Source organism: Equus caballus, chromosome 24 (genome assembly GCF_041296265.1).
Source record: "Equus caballus isolate H_3958 breed thoroughbred chromosome 24, TB-T2T, whole genome shotgun sequence".
In the NCBI taxonomy this organism is placed as follows: Eukaryota; Metazoa; Chordata; class Mammalia; order Perissodactyla; family Equidae; genus Equus; species Equus caballus.
The window spans coordinates 49,517,348-49,534,898 of NC_091707.1; the positions used below are offsets into that span (position 1 = coordinate 49,517,348).

General features: G+C 55.2%; 1 protein-coding gene and 3 long non-coding RNA genes across 9 annotated transcripts in view; 2 read left to right on the top strand and 2 right to left on the bottom strand.

Annotated features, from left to right (window-relative positions):
* Positions 1-7,529, bottom strand: part of ASB2 (ankyrin repeat and SOCS box containing 2) — a 44,150-nt gene extending 36,621 nt beyond the window's left edge. For 2 of the 3 annotated variants that reach the window (XM_070249710.1, XM_070249709.1), the window contains exon 1: positions 7,237-7,400. The gene's annotated coding sequence lies outside the window, so the exon portion shown is untranslated. Of the gene's footprint in view, positions 1-7,236 lie in introns of all 3 variants that reach the window. The other variant, XM_001497846.6, reaches the window with a different exon arrangement.
* Positions 2,071-2,960, top strand: LOC138920620 (uncharacterized). Its single transcript, XR_011432086.1, has 3 exons — positions 2,071-2,131; positions 2,562-2,689; positions 2,772-2,960. It is a non-coding gene; the product is annotated as an uncharacterized lncRNA (long non-coding RNA).
* LOC102148220 (uncharacterized) lies at positions 6,961-9,900 on the top strand. 3 transcript variants are annotated; one of them, XR_011432083.1, is made up of 4 exons: positions 6,961-7,204; positions 7,397-7,620; positions 9,197-9,276; positions 9,640-9,900. It is a non-coding gene; the product is annotated as an uncharacterized lncRNA (long non-coding RNA). The 3 variants fall into 3 exon arrangements; XR_289459.4 differs by having other exon boundaries at positions 6,997-7,204; positions 9,177-9,276; XR_011432084.1 differs by having other exon boundaries at positions 7,022-7,204; positions 7,394-7,620.
* LOC102148190 (uncharacterized) lies at positions 9,856-16,793 on the bottom strand. 2 transcript variants are annotated; one of them, XR_011432085.1, is made up of 3 exons: positions 16,406-16,793; positions 13,291-13,535; positions 9,856-12,628 (listed from the first exon to the last, which is right to left on the bottom strand). It is a non-coding gene; the product is annotated as an uncharacterized lncRNA (long non-coding RNA). The 2 variants fall into 2 exon arrangements; XR_289458.3 differs by having other exon boundaries at positions 16,582-16,720.
* Between the last annotated feature and the right edge of the window lie 758 nt (positions 16,794-17,551).

Genomic DNA, 17,551 nt, shown 5'->3' on the forward strand with positions numbered 1-17,551 from the left:
GAGATCCACAACCTCTGAGGGTCCCCGGGTGAGTCACCCGTCTTTAGAACCTTCACGTGCAAAATGGAGATGCTAGTGAATACCATTCTTAAGGGCTTGGTGGTAGAACCCAGAGGGCTCCGTGCTGGGCCTGGCCATTAGCAAGTGCGTGGTCCAGGCTGCTTCAGGAGGGGAGCCCTCCATTCCCAGACCTGTGCAATTACAGGTTGGGACGCCTCCCAGGGACACTGGGGGCACATCCCTGGGGGCTGGTGGGGCGGCTCAGCCTTAGCATGAGGGGGCAGTTATGAAGCAGCCGGGGGGGTCAGCTTGACCAGGTTCAACTCACAGCTTTGCCAGTTATTAGCTAGGAAAACTCCTAGAATCTCTATTTCTCTACCTAAAATTGACCTAATAAAAGTACCTGTTTCATGGTGGGGGCGTGGGGGGGCTGGGGGGAGAGATCCAGGCTGATGCCCTGCCCCTCTTTCACGTCAGTTTCCCCTCACGGTGCTGCTGCCCAGCTTGATTTCTGAGGCCTTTGGCTGGGGGCTGGGCCAGCTTCTAGGCCTGAGTCCTGGAGACAGGCCAGCTGTCTCCAGGGAGCCTCTGGGAGGCTGATTGGGATAAAAAATAGCCCTTTCCCAGGGCAGGCGGGAGTGCGTGGGCCTTCTCGGTCAAGCCAGGGGCCTGCAGAGGGAGCAGTGTGCGAGGGTGACCAAGCCAAGGCCAGCTTGGAACTGGGGAGACCGGACCCCCTGGGGCCTCCAGGGCTCTTTTTTGCCTCCTTTGCAGCGCCCCAAATATTGGCCCCAGGGCAGCGGCCTCCTCTTCCAGGTGGCGTCAGTAAAGCGGGGCTAGCTGCTGTGGCAGGGTTCCTTGAGCTAACACATGCAAAGCACTCAGCACGGTGCCTGCTCCATCCACAGCCAGTGTTCTTCTAACTTGGGCCTCAGTTTCTACATCTGTGAAGTGGGCGCAGAAACCCGGGTCCTCGCAGGGCTGTGGCGAGGATTGAACAACAGCATTTGGAAAGTGGTCCTTCCCGCCCCCTCCCCCCACTTCTTTCCCCTCCCCACAATCCAGGCTCACCAACATCCAGGGGCTGCCTAGGAGCTGGGGGGGCGTCTCTGTGGCTGTCTGGGGGCTGCAGTGGGAGGAGTGGCTCCCTGACTGTCTTATCAGGAAATCTGGGGGTGGGGGCAGGGCTGGGAAGGTGGAGGGCAAGAGGAAGGGCTGGCGGCCGTCCTCTAGCACCCCAAGCTCCCTTCAGCCAGAGGCTCAGTCGGGAGTGGGGAGTGCGACCCTGGACAAGCCACCTCCTGTCCTCAGGCTGTTGTAGATGGAGCCCACATTGCCACTGATCTGCCTTCCCTTCCCTGTGCCATCACCTGGCTAGTCCTCCATCCAGACACAGTTCCTAGATCTCCTCCACCAGGAAGCCTTCTGGATCTGACGGCCACGGCATTTGAGCTGCCTCCAAGTGCACCCCTCACCGTTCTGTTGCTCTGACTGCCTGCTATGGGCCTGTGTCCCTGGAGAATCCGGAAACTTCTGAAGAGCAGGACTGTGTCATTCGTGTCGCAACCCCAGGACACAACCCAAGGCCAGGTACACAGTAGGTGTTTAATAAGTGCTGCCTGGACAGGCGAATGAATGATAGGGTCAAACCTTGGAAGCATAGCTCTTACTGAGAAGATAATTGCGTGGTAGATGGTGGAGCTGCTGGTCTCCGACTGCCTGAGTTCAACCCTGGCTCTGCCACCTACAGGCCATGTGATGGGGAGCAGGTCACTGCCACCCTCGGTGCCTCACTTTACCCATCTGTAAAATGGAGATAATAATAGTATCGAGCCTGTGGAGGTGTTAGATTAAATGTGGTAATGTATATAAATGGGGAGCAGGGCGCCCGGCACACAGCCAGTGACCCACGAAAGCCTGCTCACATTATTCTACGGCTCCCAAAATGCCGCTGTTCTCTGCTCTGACCCACCCTGCTGGGACACTGTGCACCTGGAACTCGTCCCCAGTTGGCGGTTTCCAGGGAGCCCAGTCTGAGGGATGTGGCTCCTCCCACACTCTCCTCCATTTAAAAAGAGCAAGCGTGAGAATGACAGTGAGCTGGCCTTCTCTGGACAGCTGTGGTCAAGAGGTAAGGCTGTGGCCATCAGACCCCCTGGTGGTCCCGGGCTGCCCGGGGGACCCTGCAGAGTCCCGCTGATTGGGCCCATGGGTCAGTCATGGGGCCAGAGCTTGGGGAGGAAGGAGACCTCCACGCCCTCCCCCAGCCCAGCCTGGTGCAGGATGCGCTCTGCCCCCTCATCCCCAATCCCCCATTCCCAGGGCCCCTCCGGCCCCCTCCTCCCTTCCTGTTCACACGACCTGCTGTCCTGGGAACGCTGGAAGGACACATGGCCCGTCCCACTGCACTTCTCCTAACCCCGGCTTTGAATATGTGTGGACCACATGAACGACAGATGACGACCGTGGATGCCCAGCAAGGACTCCATTCATGGAACAGAGGCGGGCACATAGCAAGTGTCATGTAAGTGTCTCAGTGAGGGTCTACGTGTGTTTTTTAGGTGTGACCATGGAGTGTGGACCATTCAATTCAGCCCTTAGGTGGAGCACCACAGGTCAGGCCCATCTGTCACCTCAGGTCACTACGACAGGTTCTCGGAGAACCGCCACCACCACGCCCCCCTTGCAGGTAATTTATGCTCTCACATGCCTTGTTACTTTGAGCCACGTGATAAATCTGTGATAAGGGTATTGTTATTCCCATTCTACAGCTGAGGAAACTGAGGCACATGGGGAAGAACCCAACATGGAAGAGACTGGAGGCTGCATCTTCTGACTTCACGCCTAGTCCTCATCCCATGTAACCAACAGCGGTCTCCACCTGTTTTGTAAGCTTTGAGTAAAAGCCCAAGTTAAACTCAGGGCGATATATGTATATTCAAAAAAACTATATATATGTCTATGTGTGTCTCTATTACATGTGTGTATATGTATGTAGATAATATGCTCTCTACTTGTTTATTTCAAAAGTTTCAGGTTCTCCCAAACGTCACATGCCCCTTGGCCTGAGGTCATGGCTACTTGGGCTAGCCTGGGGTCATGTGAGGAAGTAGGGAATTGACCCGGGCGGTTCCTTGGCCTCCACCGTCCTCAACCCAATTCCTTGCAATGCCCCATAAGTTGATATTGAAGCTTATCTTTCTGATCAGCCATTCCCCTGGGATCCAGACAGGTCCTAGGAAATTTGAGGACACAATTCCAGCTGGAGGGCTCGTGGCTGAGAACCATTGAAACGTTCTCCCCGCTTCTTGGGTCCTATGGCTTTAAAACCTGAGCCATAAAAATACCTGGAGCTTGTGGGTCCCTGTCCTGCTTCCTGGCTGCTTTCAGGTGCCGTGCCTTTTGACCCTCTCAACACTGGTGGGAGAGGCAGTAGGATTCTCCCCATCGTGCAGATGGAGAGACTGAGGCCCACATTGTAAGTGGCAGAGGGGGCTGGGAACAGGCCTGCCTGTTCCTCTTCTCATCAGACCCTCTGATGCTGAATATTTAGGGTGGCGGCCAGGGGTTAGTTACTCTGGAAGTTTCTGCTCGGGCTAAGGGGTGAGCTGGCCTTGGGGAGCAGGGGGCGTGGGATCTAGACCCCCTTGCTTGGTGCCCCAGGAGGGGCCCAGGTCAGAGCCCTGGGGGGCCCTTGAAAGAGGCAGTGCTGACAGGCTTCTGGCTGCTGGTGTCCAGGGCCTCGCAGCTGCTGGGGGTTGAGCCTTTTGTTCGGACTCTAAAGATCCCGAAAAGCTGCTCCCAGCTCTGCTAATCCCGGATCCTTTGATGCTGGTGACAAGCTCCTGGCTTCCCTCAGGCGCCAGGACCTTAGGCTTCTGAGGTTGGACAGGGTTGCTGGGCGTTCCCCAGGGGATCTGCTCGGGGCTGCAGTCCTCCGTCAACCCCACAACATGGGCTCGTCTCCCTGTTGTATGGAGGGGAAGTTGAGGTCCTGAGAAAGGGTGACTGGCCCAAGGTCATCCAGGTAGGAGGTGATGACCGGGGATTTGAACCTGTCTAGAGCTGGCCCCGCTCCTGCTGCACCACACCCCCACATGGACACGGTGTGCCCCTTGCACAGAGGGGGAGACTGAGGCTCCATCTCACATGGAGGTGAGAGCCCTTGCTGACCTGAATCTGGGTGAATCTCTCCCAAGTGGTCTGGGCCCCTCACGGCAAGTCTTGGTAGTTTATTTATCTGTTGGTGTACATTGAGGAAGCCACTAGAAACAGGAGGAGAGAGTGAGAGGAAGAGAGGGTGGACAAAAGTCGGGGAGGGGATTGCTTTCCTGTTTCTTTGGCAGAAAATATTCTGTTTTCCAGGGGAAGCACAAATTCCACACAGGCCCAAAGGCCCACAGTCTGAGGCGGTGCCACGAGCACCAGCTAAGAAAAGCATCAACAAATGCCAAGTTTCCATTTTATTTCTTTGGGTCCCAAGCTATTGAGTCTCCAGGCCTATGGGTCACCTTTACCTCAGCCTCCCAAGTGGAGGGCCCTTCTCTCACCTCCTGGCCCTGCCGTGGTCCGGCCCCAGCACAACTAGCCCCCTCCCACACCCCTCTCGGTCCACCTCCCTGTCCTTTTCCTGCGGCAGCGAGACCCATCAGCAAGGCTTGGCTCCATACAGGTCTGGACGCGGGATTCTAGGCCCCTGACCCAGTTCCTGCCCAGGGCTCAGCGAATGCCGGGCTCCGCCATCTGTGCCAGCAGCCTGGGGAGGGGGTGAGGTGGGGCGGGGCTGGTTGATACGATCTGAACCTCCCCCAGCTGCTGCCCCTGCCCCTCGAAGCCTTGCCCAGCCCTGATCTGGGCACCGGGAGAACAAGGACCCTCCCCTTGTCCCTGGGTGGCAGGGGGTTCTAGCTCCGGGCTGCAGAGTCGGAAGACTCAAGCTGGGCACGGGAGCTCCCCCCAGAAGCCCCCGTCACCCAGGCCCGCTGAGGGGCTGGCTGGAAATCTTTCAATCGAGATCACACCAGAATCAGCTAGCACCTTTCTCCTTTCTGTTTTTTCCCTCTCTTGCCTTTATTTAAATCTTTTTCTCTTCTCTGTGCTTGCCCTCTTTTCCCACTCTTTTCCACGCCTCTCGTCTGTGTCCTTTTCTTTAAAAAATTCAAGCAGGTTAGGGGTCATTTTACTTCTACATCTCTATCGCTTCCCTGAAACGTTTCCCTCAACCATAAAGCCCTCAACAGCTTCATTTCTGTTCCTGGGCTTTAATTAGTCCCAAAGAAGCTGCTGCTGATGAGAAGTAGAGACACAAACCAGTCCTGTGATGGCTGCCTCCTCCGGGCAGCCTGACACTCTGCAGCTCAGAAATGGAGGGACACTGGGCGGGCCCAGAGATATTTTTGTGCCTCCTTCGAGAAGATTCTCTTGGATCTAGCCTGTCCACAATATACGGGCACCTTATGATGCCTTGGCCGTGCCAGGACGGGTCCGTTTACCGCTGTGCACGTCCCCCAGGAGGCCGCGGGAGGCCGCTGCTTTGACCGTGGGCACTGGAGGCCAAGAGGCCAGGCCGGATTCCTCCACCACCTCCCAGCTGTCTGCTTTAGGCCAGATCCTTACCCTCTAGAACCTCAGTTTCCACATCTGGAAAATGGGAGCAACCATCACCTCTTACTCACGATGCCCTCGAAAAGAAGCAACAGAGACATTGCCGCAAGCAGGGGGCTGGTGCCTGGCTCTTAGTAAGTGCTCAGCGAATGCTCACAGATATCCGTTGCGTTATTATTCATCGTAAGATCATCAAGGGTGGATTATATGGGGCCCCCACCCCAGGAAGGAGGAGGCGGGCGCCCCCCACGAGGCACTCGTTCCTGGCCTGTTTGTGCAAGAACCGATGATGCAAACTTTAACGGTGCCAGGTGCAGGCAGCTGCCAGCTCCTCGAGGAGGCCGTGCTGTAAACAGGCCTGCCACCAGCTGTCAGGACACATCCAACTGTTTTGGAAGTGACTAGAGCGTCTGCCACTGGCTGCCTCCCTATGCTCTGCCCCAGGCTTCTGATGGCAGAGGTCAGGGGCTGCGGCTGGTGTGCTGGCCCCAGCTGGCTCTGGCTGGACCCCTGTGAAGTCCCTCAATCCCTCCTCACATACGAGCCTCTCCTTGGTGAGGAGAGCTCTTCCGTCCTGTGCAAGGGGCTCAGCGTCTGCCCTGCCTAGGGCTCCATCATTTACTTGTCCTCCCTAAGAGTTGCTACCTTCCTACTCCTCATTCCGGTCCATTCCCCTGACGTCCTGAGGAGCTGCCAAGGCCCTGCTTACCCCTCCTCTGCTCAAAAAAAAAAAAAAAAAAAATCGATCAGAAACTGTTCCATCATCTTGCCTGGCCTGGCAGGAGCTGCATCTTCCCCCAGCTTCCCCTCCAGCTCTCCCCAACTTCTCACCTTCCGGACCCTTTGCCGAGGCTGCACTGCTCTTCCCACTGACACCCCAGACCCACCGTGACATGACTGCCTTTGCCTGAGCTGCCACTCCACCTGGAGGTCCCTCTCCCCACCCCTCTGCCTGATGGCATCCCATCCATCCTTTCAAAGGCCGCTGCCTCCTTGACTGTGCCTTCATGCTCACACTCACACACACACACACACACGAGGTGTTGTCACATTTCCACAGCCTTAACTTTCACGTGACATTTCTCATTCTTTACATTGAATCATAGTTTTGTTTACAAATTCTATTTCTTCCCCTAAACCCCAAGGCTTGCAGGTACATCCCTCGGCCCCTTGGTTGCTGTCGCCCCCACAACACGGCGCCCACATAGGCACTCCATAAATGTCACATGGAATTGACGCCCCCATGCATGAAAATATCTATCTACTCACTCAACCTAAAAGCATTTCTGAAAGCCGTTTGTCTGACACAGACATCGCCCGAGGCCTATGGCACCAACAATAGCATCATTGATAACTGCTTTCGCATTTCCATTTTTAGAAGTGCACAGCAGCGTGATATCCGGAGCAAGAGTCCTCCAGAAGAACGGATAAATACATGCGAACGGCTGATTCTATGTCCCCCAAGTCCAAAATGAAAGTCACCAGCATGCAGACAGAATAGCAGAGACGGGGAGACACAAGGAAGGAGTTTGTCTGTAAGAGGTTACGAGGCAGCGCTGCAGAGGTTTCGGTCCCAGTCAGCCAGACCGCCTTTCTCCAGGTCTGTATAAGAAAGTTGAAAGCATGCATTACCTGTTAGGCTCTGAAACAAGGGTACAGTTCAGGGATAATAGAAAGGATTTTCTTGAGAGTGTCTTAATTCAGAACATGCTCCCTGAGTTTTCCTTCTGCCCTGGCCCTGAGCTTCTGGCTGCTCTGCCAGGCAGTTCTGAAACGCTCTCCTTTGAAGCAGGGAGTTTATTTCGGGCCCACCGCATGACCAGCGATGGCGAGCCAAACTATAAGATGTTATGAGTCTCAGATTTCCTATTTGAAGATTGTACCGAGGAAGCTGCGATCCTGCCTTCAGATCCTCTGGGTGCATCAATTCCGGACCTCACTTCAGAGAGCATCTCAGAGCGTGGGCCCTCACGTGACGTCATCATTTGTGATCCTTGGCATGGAGGCCATATATGGGTATGTTTCTGGAACGACCCAGGAGGGAGCAAGAGAGGAGAGAGATGCAGAGGGTGAGAGACAGAGATGGTGACAGAGACACAGAACTGGGAGATAAAGAGATAAGAATGAGGGAGAAAGAAAGTGTGGGAGAGATGAGAAGGGGAAAGAGAATGAGGAAAAATGGAAAGAGATGACAGAGAAAGAAGGAAAAAGAAGAGAGCGGAGAAAAGAGAGAGAGAGGCTGAGGCATAAATACAGAGAAGAAAGGAAAGAAGAAAAGAAAATTGGAAAAAGCAGAGACGACAAGGGGGAGAGGCACCATGATAAGCTAAGAGCTGAAAGGGGGAGAGAAAATGAAGTACGAGAGAGAGAGAGAGAGAGAGAGAGAGAGAGAGAGAGAGAGAGACAGCATGGACTGGAAGAAAGAGAGGGAGGGAAGTGAACGTGAGAGGAGAGATGGAGGGGAGAGAAATAAAAGGAAGGAGGAGAGACAGGGAGGGTGGGAAAGAGGAGAGGAAGAAGGGAGACTGAGAGCTCTCTGGAGGACAAAGGAAGAAAAGGAGGGGAGGCAGGAAGGAGGATGGACTGAATTTGAGAGAAGGAGATAGAGAGGGAGAAAGGGACGGAGGGATTCTGTGTAGGGACCTTTGCAGGAGTCGCTGGGCGCATAGCAAGTGCAGAACCTGATGTTTGGAGGGACCGGGGATCCGGGTATCCGGCTGCTGGATGCTGTAGGTGGGGCTGGAGCTACAAAGGGCAGGGGAACAAACAAACAAACAAGCGTGTGGGGGAGCCCTGGGCAGAGGCGCACGGTGGACAGGAGCCCTTCCTCCAGGGCCAGGGAAGGGACAACCCCTGTTTCTGGAATAGATTGAATGGCACAAAATGTCCGTGTCAGGTGGCACAGGAAATACACACAGAGCCACACGCACTGAGCATCCAGGATGCTCCCTGCATGCTGTCAGACGCTTACATGCCCACATATGCGCTCAGATCTCAGGTTGCAGGGAGCTGGAAATGTCACTTGGTCTATTCCTTTAAGCAGAAAAAACTATCAATTTCAAGGGCCCATTCCCCTTGGAGGATATTGGATTTTTGACCCCACTGCATGATTTCTTATCAACTCAAACTCAGGAGAACTTCAGGATGCCTTTCCACTCACTGGGAATAGTCCAGCTGGAATAAATCTCAGACAATACAGGGTGTCCTGGGGTCGGATCAAGGTTCTAGAGGTCTGGGACAGTCCCCCCAGGCTGCTGTGGCTGGTGGTCCCTCAAGGTTAGCTCACACTCTGCCCCTCCCAGACCATGTGCCATGGTGGGGGTGTGAGAGAAGGGCCCAGAGGGGCTGTCCTATTCTCTTCACTGTGTGGGGATTTTCCTCGGTGGTAAGAAGTTCTAGGTGACTCCATGGAGTGTGTCCCTGAGCCCCACTGCTTCCCTGGGCTCCCTGTGGGGGGAGGGGCTCTCTACACATCCCAGACCCCTCCCCAGACTTGGCCTGGGAGGTGGTGGGCCCTGGGCAGGCACAGGGCTCCTTCCTGGGTGGCCCTCTGCCTCGCCTCTCCCTCTCAGACCAGAAAAACCTCTTGTAGTCGAGGGAGCTGGAGAAACTCACACCAAACCCTGTGGCCTTCTGCCTGCACTCAGCTTTCGGAAACCAAGAGCCCAGACGGTGAGTGAAGAGTCACAGGGAACAGAAAGGGTGTTGGGGGTGGGCAGAGGAGGAGCGGGGCTGGCCAGGCACACATGGACTAATTTGGGACAGCAGCCTGCTACACTCATACCACCGTCCCAGCAAGTGCTCTCATCACCCCCATCTCACAGATGAGGAAACCGAGGCTCAGAGAGGTTGGGAGATTGTCCATAATCCCACAGCTATAAGTGTTGGTTTAGCAATCTCAACCAGATCTGCCTGACACAAAGTCAGTGCTTTTAGCCACAGTTCCCCATGTAATGGGGAATCCAAATGTTGGAGCAGAACAAGGAGCCCCACAGGGCTACCAATACAAACTGATGAATATTTGTTTTTCCCCAGGTTCTTAATTCATCATAGTTGGGGGTTGCTGCTGCTGCGAGTAAAGGTCTGCAGAGCCTGAGACCGATAGGTCGGCCTGTGTGTTGACATCGCGGGTTGCTAACCTACAAAATGAACAGGTTGGGCTAACTCGGCAGTTCCCAATCCTAGCTGCACGTTAGCATCCTACTAAACATACCTACGCCTGCCTCTTCCACAGAAAGGCCCAAACAGCACTGATTCCTTAAACTTTTTATTAAAGTGTAATAGACCCACAGAAAAGCGCGCGTGTCCTAAGTGTCCAGCTCCATTGCATTTCACGAACTGAACACACCCGGCATCCACATCAAAGAGAGACTATTAGCAGAACCCAAGAAGCCTCTTTGGTCCCCGCCCTCGCCTCTACACCACCACCCACCACTTCCCGCCAGGGGTGACCGCCCTCCGGCCCTCCGGCGGCACAGATTGTTCTGAACTTCGCGTGAGTGGAGCCACACCTGTGTCCTCTTTCGTTCATCAGTTTACTGTGAGATCCACCCATATCGTTTCATGTAGTTACAGATTGTTCCCTCTCGCGGCTGCATAGTATTCCACACTACAAATACATCACAGTTTATCCATCCTACTGTTGGTGGACATTTGGGTGGGTCCCGGTTTGGGGCAATGCTGAAGAGTGTAGCTATGAATATTTTAGAACATTAATTTGGTGGATCTGCGCGCCCGTTTCTGTGGGGTATACACCCAAGGTGGGAATCGCTGGATCATAGGGCGGGTATATGCTCAGCTGGAGTAAATGCCACACAATTTCCCAAAGGTGTTGTACCAATTTACATTCCTGCCAGCCGCGCGCAAGAGTTCCAGCTGCTCCGTATCCTGCCCAACACTTGGTATTTTCCATCTTTTTTCATATTATCCATTCTGGCGGGCCTGAGTGGTATCTCATTGCAGTTTTAATTTGAACGTCAAATTGCGTCAAGCATCTGAGAAGCCCCGGCCTCAGTGATCTCTGGAGCCCTCCTACAAGGCCCCAGAGCTGGCCCTGAGGAACAGTCCCCCGGGAGGGTTTTACGGGACAGAAATAGGCAGAGGCAGAAACCAAACAGCTGGAGGGGAGCAGCAAGCAGGATGTGACCACCCAGAGAAAGCCTGCAGGGCTCATGCATGGCCCAGGGGGACCCTACTCTCTGGATCCTAAATAGACTCTCCCCTCCCCACTCTCCAGCCTCATATCCTGCTTTATTTTTCTCCAGAGTGCTCATCATCCCCCTTACCTATCATATATCTGTATTTTGTTTATTGCATGTCTCTCCCATCTAGAATAGTCTTTCTTTTCACTGCTGTGTGTCAGTGCCTACAACAGTGCCTGGCACACAGTGGGTGCTCTTAAACAGCTGTTGAATGTATGTGCTCACAGCTCCTGGGTCTGAACTGGGGAGGGTCATGGCACTGTCTGCCAGCCTCAGCCTGGCTCTTGGCCACACACACACATGTGCGTGCACACACACATATCAGGCCTCTCCCTTCCAAGCTTCCCTCCATGTTTGTTTTAATCTGAATTCCCATGAATAAAGGTGTGTGTGTGTATGTGTGTGTGTGTGTGCTGGGGAGGCATTCATAGTGTCCCACACCTCGTGGGGCCCAGAGAGGATGCCAATACCAGCACATTTTCCTTATGACAATGACATCTCTTCCAGGAAGGAGAGAAAGAGAGAGGGGAGAGGAAGAGCCAGTTGAGGGTGGGGTGGAGCTGGGTTGTGGGTCAGTGCCAAGTCCTGGGACGGCTCAGACCCAGCGCTGGGACACCACCTGCTAAAAGCAGTGCCCTGCGGCCTCGGCTCCTGGCCCCCGGCCCTGGCTGCCTCGTGTATCAGTTTATTTTGGTTTCAGGAGATGAAGAGGAACAGACAAGAGTCCGACATTCACCCTGGGCAGTGTTCTGCAGCGGGGTGGACAGAGGGCAGACGGCAGGGGTGGGGAGGGCCCACAAAGGCCCCAAGTTCCTGGAGGGAAGAAGGCGCATCTTTGGAAGGGAAAGAAGGAGCCAGGAGAAGGCAGAGGAGTCCCGGCCTCTCCTCATCTCTTTAAAACGGGTGCTATGCCCTGTGGGCTGGGCCGACCGACAGTACCTTTCCTGGGGAGCAATCTGGACCCCCCTCAACCTCCCAGCTCAGGGCACCAAGGCAAACTCCAGGGAGAGAAGACAGACGGTCTTCTCCACGTATAGGGAGCAGAGAGAGGGCATATCACTCAACCCCAAGATGGGCGAGAAGGGCAGGTCAGCCCCACACCCTGTCGACATCCTAGATGTGGGGGTGACACCCACAGGATGAGGCTTCACCACCCTGCAGGGCCCCTAGGACTGGCAAAGGGCTATCTGGTCCTGGCCCCATTATTTCCAACAGCCCACATGCATGGAAAGGGAGGACCAATGGGATCTTAGAAGGATTTCCATCAAAATTAGCAGATTTGAGGTGCAAACTCAAGTGTGGGACAGGCTGTTTGCAGCCAGCTGGGGCCTTCTGGGCCATGACTGACCCCTCAGAGAAGAGTGGCCAGGACAGAGAGGATGGCAGAGCCATGGCCTCAGCCAGCCTCACAGCTCTAAACCCCATGCCTGCCTTGTACAAATCGCCAACCATCCTCCGCTGGCAGCCACCGAGTTATTCCCGCCCCAAGCGGGGCATAGTAAGGTTGTCTTGCTCTGTTCCGGAGTTTCAGCCCTTGAAAGGAGCCACAGGCAGCAGAAACCTGTAGCCCCAGCGCCTTCTGCCTGTGAGCTCTGACCTTCTCCAGGGAGAGTCTTGCCCCTGGAGGGTGTCCTGGGCCTGGTGGGAACATGCTTGGGGCATGCTTCGTCAGCCCTGTGCAGACGATATCTTCCTTGCTGGGAGATGCCATCAGCATGCAGTCTGAGTTAGCACTCCTCCTGGTTCCAGCAGGGGCACTGGTGTCAGATAATTCCAGCCCATTCCTTGCTGGATCTCGCCGTGCCTGAGTCCTACTTGGGAATCTGAGAACGAAGTTAAACCCAAGTTAGCTGTTGGCAACAGGTTTTCCATGAGTGTAAATGCATTCAGAGCAGAGCTGGGAGCTTTCTCTTGCCTTTCAGCTGGCGGGAAGGGCCCCTCCTAAACAAGACCAGCACGTAGCAGGCCCGCCCTCCTTCCCCAGGAGTAGCCACTGGCTGTGTCAGACACGGCATGTCCTGCTGGACACAGCAGCTCCTGGCCGGCCCCTCGCCATCCGGATGAAGCTGGGACGAGGTCTGGGGCCCCATTCCTTCCATGACTGCAGTGGAGATTGGAAGGCAGATGCCTCTTGAGTGCAGGCCCTGGCCCAGCACTCTGGAGGCAGAGCTCGCGGGGAGCCAAGTGGCTGCTCCAGATACGCAGCTTTACCCATTTGGCACCTCTGCAGGGGCAGCCAGCCAAACGGCAGCTGTCTGCTCTCAGGTTTCAGCTCTCACCTCGGCCTTGCTCCTCAGGACCCAAAGTGGCCAGTGATGTGACATCACACAGGTGTCAGCCAGCCCCAGCGCTGGGGAAGGCCTTGGGCTTGCTCTGGTGAGGAGGACCTGGGTTCTGAGTGTGGGGCAGGTCTGGGGACACAGTGGAGGACCAGGGGTCCCAACATCCTGGGGGTGGGAAGGGATGGACAGGCGCCCCGATTTACCATCTCTTCCTGGGGTCCGGGCACCTGCATGGCCGTCCTGTGAGGGAGGTGTTATCATCCTGCTGTTCGGATGGAGTCACCAAGGCCCTCCTGGGTCTTGCCTGGACTGGCAATGGTGACACCTCTGCCCACACAGCCTCTGTCCCATGAGAGCTGAAGGAGCAGACCAGCAAAGGATGTCAGAACTAAAGGTCCTCAGGGCTCATCTGCTCCAAGTTCCTTCTTCTGAGGAGGGGAGACCAAGCCTGGAGAGTGAGAGGCTCTGTCAAGGCTTTGCAGAAGCCAGAGCTTCCAGAAACCCGTTCGGTGCTTTTCTGCAGCTCCCTCCCAGGCTTATGGTGTGACTGGAGTGTTGATACTCATGCCGTACACCCTAAAACCCAAGTCATTGGGGTAAGTGACAGAAACCCCAACACACTAGAGGGAATCGAGCCCAGAAGGCAGGCCGGGCTTCCTCCTGGGCACATTTAAGATGCCTGCTGCCCCCTGGAGACTCCAAGAAATGCTTGGGGGCATGGCAATCCTGGTTTGCAACAGACCACAAGCCCTGTTGAGCAGTGGAGGCTTCAAGCACAGGCAATTTGGGTGTCGATGTCATCGTGCCTCCTTGTTCCCACTCCAGGAGGTCAGGCTGGGGCCACTCCTTTAGCACAGAATCGCTTGTAAAGTGTCTGCCACAGATCCCCCTGTGGAGCCCAGTGGCTAAGAGCCCAGATTCTGGAGTCATCTGCCAGCTCCAGCACTTGCTAGCTGTATGACCTTGGACAACTGGCTTAACCTCTCTGAGCACTGGCTTCCTGATCTATAAAACGGAGGGAAAATGGTGGTACCCATACTTCACAGGAAGGTAGCAAGGACTAAAATATATATATATCTTCTTTAGAATAAAGACTAAGGCTTACATATATATCTAAAGACTTACATATGTATAATCTTCCTTAGAATGAAGTCTTGTAAATGTTAGAGGTTGTTATTAGCTTAAACTTCCCAATGGAGACAGAGGGGATGGTGGTTGGTTGAACACAGTGGTTCTTGACTTGGGACAGTTTTCCCCCAGGGACATTTGACAATACCTGGAGACATTCTGGTAGCCACAACTAAGGGTGGGGGGCGCTACTGGCATCTGGTGGGTAGAGGCTGGGGATGCTTCTAAACATCTCACAGTGCAAAGCACAGCCTCCCCAACACGGAATTAATTGTCCAGATGTCCACAGTGCCGAGGTGGAGAAGGCCTGGCTGGAGGGGCAGCATGGGGTGGGAAGAGGACATGTAGGGGTAGAACGTGGTCTGCACTGAGCGGAGGGGGGAGTGCAGGGGCCTCTCCCTTGCTCCCTGAGGACAGCCTTGGAGTTCAGGAATAGCTGTCTCAGGAGGACCAAGTGTTTGGATTTCAAATGCCTTGTGACCGCTGTAGGGGGGCTCATTGAACCAGCTTCTATACCAGCCCTGAAGGCCACTGGAGGAGGAGATGCAGCCTTGGTCTGAGTAAGGCAGAGGGAAGGTGATCTCCGTGAAGCCAGGGGGTTCTCCGTTAAGCAGGGAAGGGGCCCTAGATAGGTCTCAGCCCTGCTAGAAGCTGGTGCCATCAGACACGCACACAGGCACTGACAATGCTTAGCTCACATGCACACTGCACACACATAGTGCATGTTCTTTAACACACACATAGTGCACATTCTTTAAGTGAAGAAAAGAGGTGAATTTAATCCACCAGTTGGCAGGAGAGTTGGCCATCAGACTAGTCTTATAAAAATATTAAGCAACTGTTGAAGTCTCTTGTTTTCTAAAAGTATAGCTCTCCGTCTCTTTCTTGGTGCATGTGTGTGTATGCACATGTGTGTGCACATGTTGGGTGAGAGACACCTGACACACTGGAAGGAGCTTGGGCCTAGCCACCAGAATGTTCTGCAAATCTTTCTCTCTCTGAAGCCCTGAGAAACGGAGGAAGAAGATGCACCGTGGACCTGTTAAGAATACAGAAGCCAGAGGGAGCAGCTGTAAGTCGCTCCACCCACATATCTTTGTGCTCTGAGAATACAAATTCTAATTGTAGGTCTGTTGGAATCCACGTCAAGCCTACCTAAACATTTGCGAAATCAGAAATAAAAAAATGGGATAACAGGGATCTCGCAAGAGTCTCTGAATCCTGGAATTCAACCTCTGATCAAGCATAATTTCAAAGGAACTGGCTGTTGGGCAGAATTCAGTCAGTGTGCGTGTTTGCAGTGGATCTGTGTGCACAAGGACACTCTCCTCACACACGTGCACACATGTGGTCTTGTACGTGCCCCAGTGAGGCTGCCCCTCCAGGGACCCCTAGGGTGAGCTGACCTTGGAGCAGAGCAGACGAGGCGTTTATCTCACACAGTCCTGAGGGGCAGACGTGGCCGTCTGCATTTCACACCCAAGGAGATGGAGGCTCAGAGACCCTAAGATATATTTCTAAGTTCACTCAGCTAATGCAGGGTCCAGATTTTAAATTGTCTTCCTCTCTCTCTGTTCTTGCTTTTCTGCCCTTCCTTTTGAATTTTCCCGGTGCCACTGAAGCGGCCGGCTGCACTGTCTGAATTGCACTGTCATCGCTCCTGGCCTGGCCCCTCCGAGCGTGTGACCCGGGCACATGCCGCGCCTGCCAACCGCCCGGGCCATGCTCTGGGGGTGGATGTCCCGTGGCGACAGACGCTGCCAGCCGGGCTCCTGGGATGAGAGTGGACTTTCGTGTTGGTGCGTGGCCTGTTTTGTGGCCCCTCCTGTCTGGCCAGCTGGCCTCTCAGCCTCTGCCCTTCGCTCAGGGCCTCTGGGCCTATATTTAGCACCAATGCCTGGCCCCATGGGGTCAGTTGTCTGTTGTGCCACACGTCCCAGGAGAGGGACTGCTGGGGCCTGAAGATAATCTCCAGGCTGCGGTGCCCCGTGGCCTGGTGTCTGACCAGGGCCGTCTGGTGTCTGTGGGCTGAGGGCTCTGCGTCCCCCTAGGGGCAGGTGGGTCCTGGGAGAATCAGCATAACCTCATGAGGCGGGTCGCCAGGCGTCTTGTGGGACCTCCGAGGCCTCTGCAGTCAGCCCCATGCCATCCGCAGCCTCACTGCCTCTTGGTGCCCCCACCCTCGCTCACCTGTCTGTGCGTTCTAGCCGTTGGTCCCTCTGGGACCTGGAATGCCCTTTCCCTCCGCAGGTTCTGTGGGGCGGTGACTGTGGGGTTGGAAGGGGTGCTGCAGCCGGCAGCCCGCTGTGGGTCCGGGCAACTGCCAGGCAGTTCACTCAGCCCGTCTCTGTGCCCCAGTTTCTCACCTGTAAGTCAGGAGTGTAAGCAGCACCTTCCTCACGGGGCTGGCGTAAGGCTTAAATGAGGAAACACACCGAGAAAGTCCAGGGCAGTAGCTGCTTGAGGCAATGCTCAATAAATGTAACTATTACTATTTTTATCCTCAAGCCACAAATTAAATGCTGTGAGCCCTACTAAGAGCCAGAAGCAGCGTCAGCTGCTGGGATATACAATCTCTACAGGTGGGGAGGCACTACCCCACGGCATGGGGAGGGGTGGGGAGGGGGGCGGTGTCAGGGGCCAGGAAGGAGGACTGGGAGAAGGTGGGGGGTCTGGGAGGAACGGACAGAGGGGTGGGGTCGGGGAGGGTGAGTGGGGAAAGATGGGGTCAAGGAAGAGGGGTGGAGGGAGGGGTGTGGTCAGGGAGGAGGAGGGGAGGGAGGGATGAGTCAAGAAGGAGGGGTTGAGGGAGGGATGGGGTCTGGAAGGAGGAGGGGAGGTAGGGGAGGGGGTCAGGGAGGAGGAGTAGAAGGAGGGGTGGGGTCAAGGAGGAGGAGGGGAGGGAGTTGTGGGGGTCAGGAGGAGGTGTGGGGTCAGGGCTGGGGTTGGGAAGGCCTTCCAACAAAGGAGGTACAGGCTGCCCTGAGTCTTGGTGGATGAAGGCTGTGGAGGTGCACAGGTGGGTGCAGGGCATCCCCGGCAGAGGGTACAGCATGAGCTGAGGCCCGTGGCACTGAAGCCTGCAGCCAGCGGGCAGCCCCAGGAGACAGGAGCGGCCAGAGTGCAGGGTGTGGGGAGGGCGAAGTGAGGCTGGAGGAGTCGGCAGGCACTGGGCCAGCACAGCTTCTTGAGTCATGCTAAGGCTTGGACTGTGCTGGGGGCAGGAATGGGGAGGGTTTTCTGCCTACGAAAGACAGACTTTATTTCTCTCAGGTCCCAGTCCAAGATCAGCATTCAGGTTGGCGTGTGGCTCTGCTCCTCAGTCAGCGACCTGAG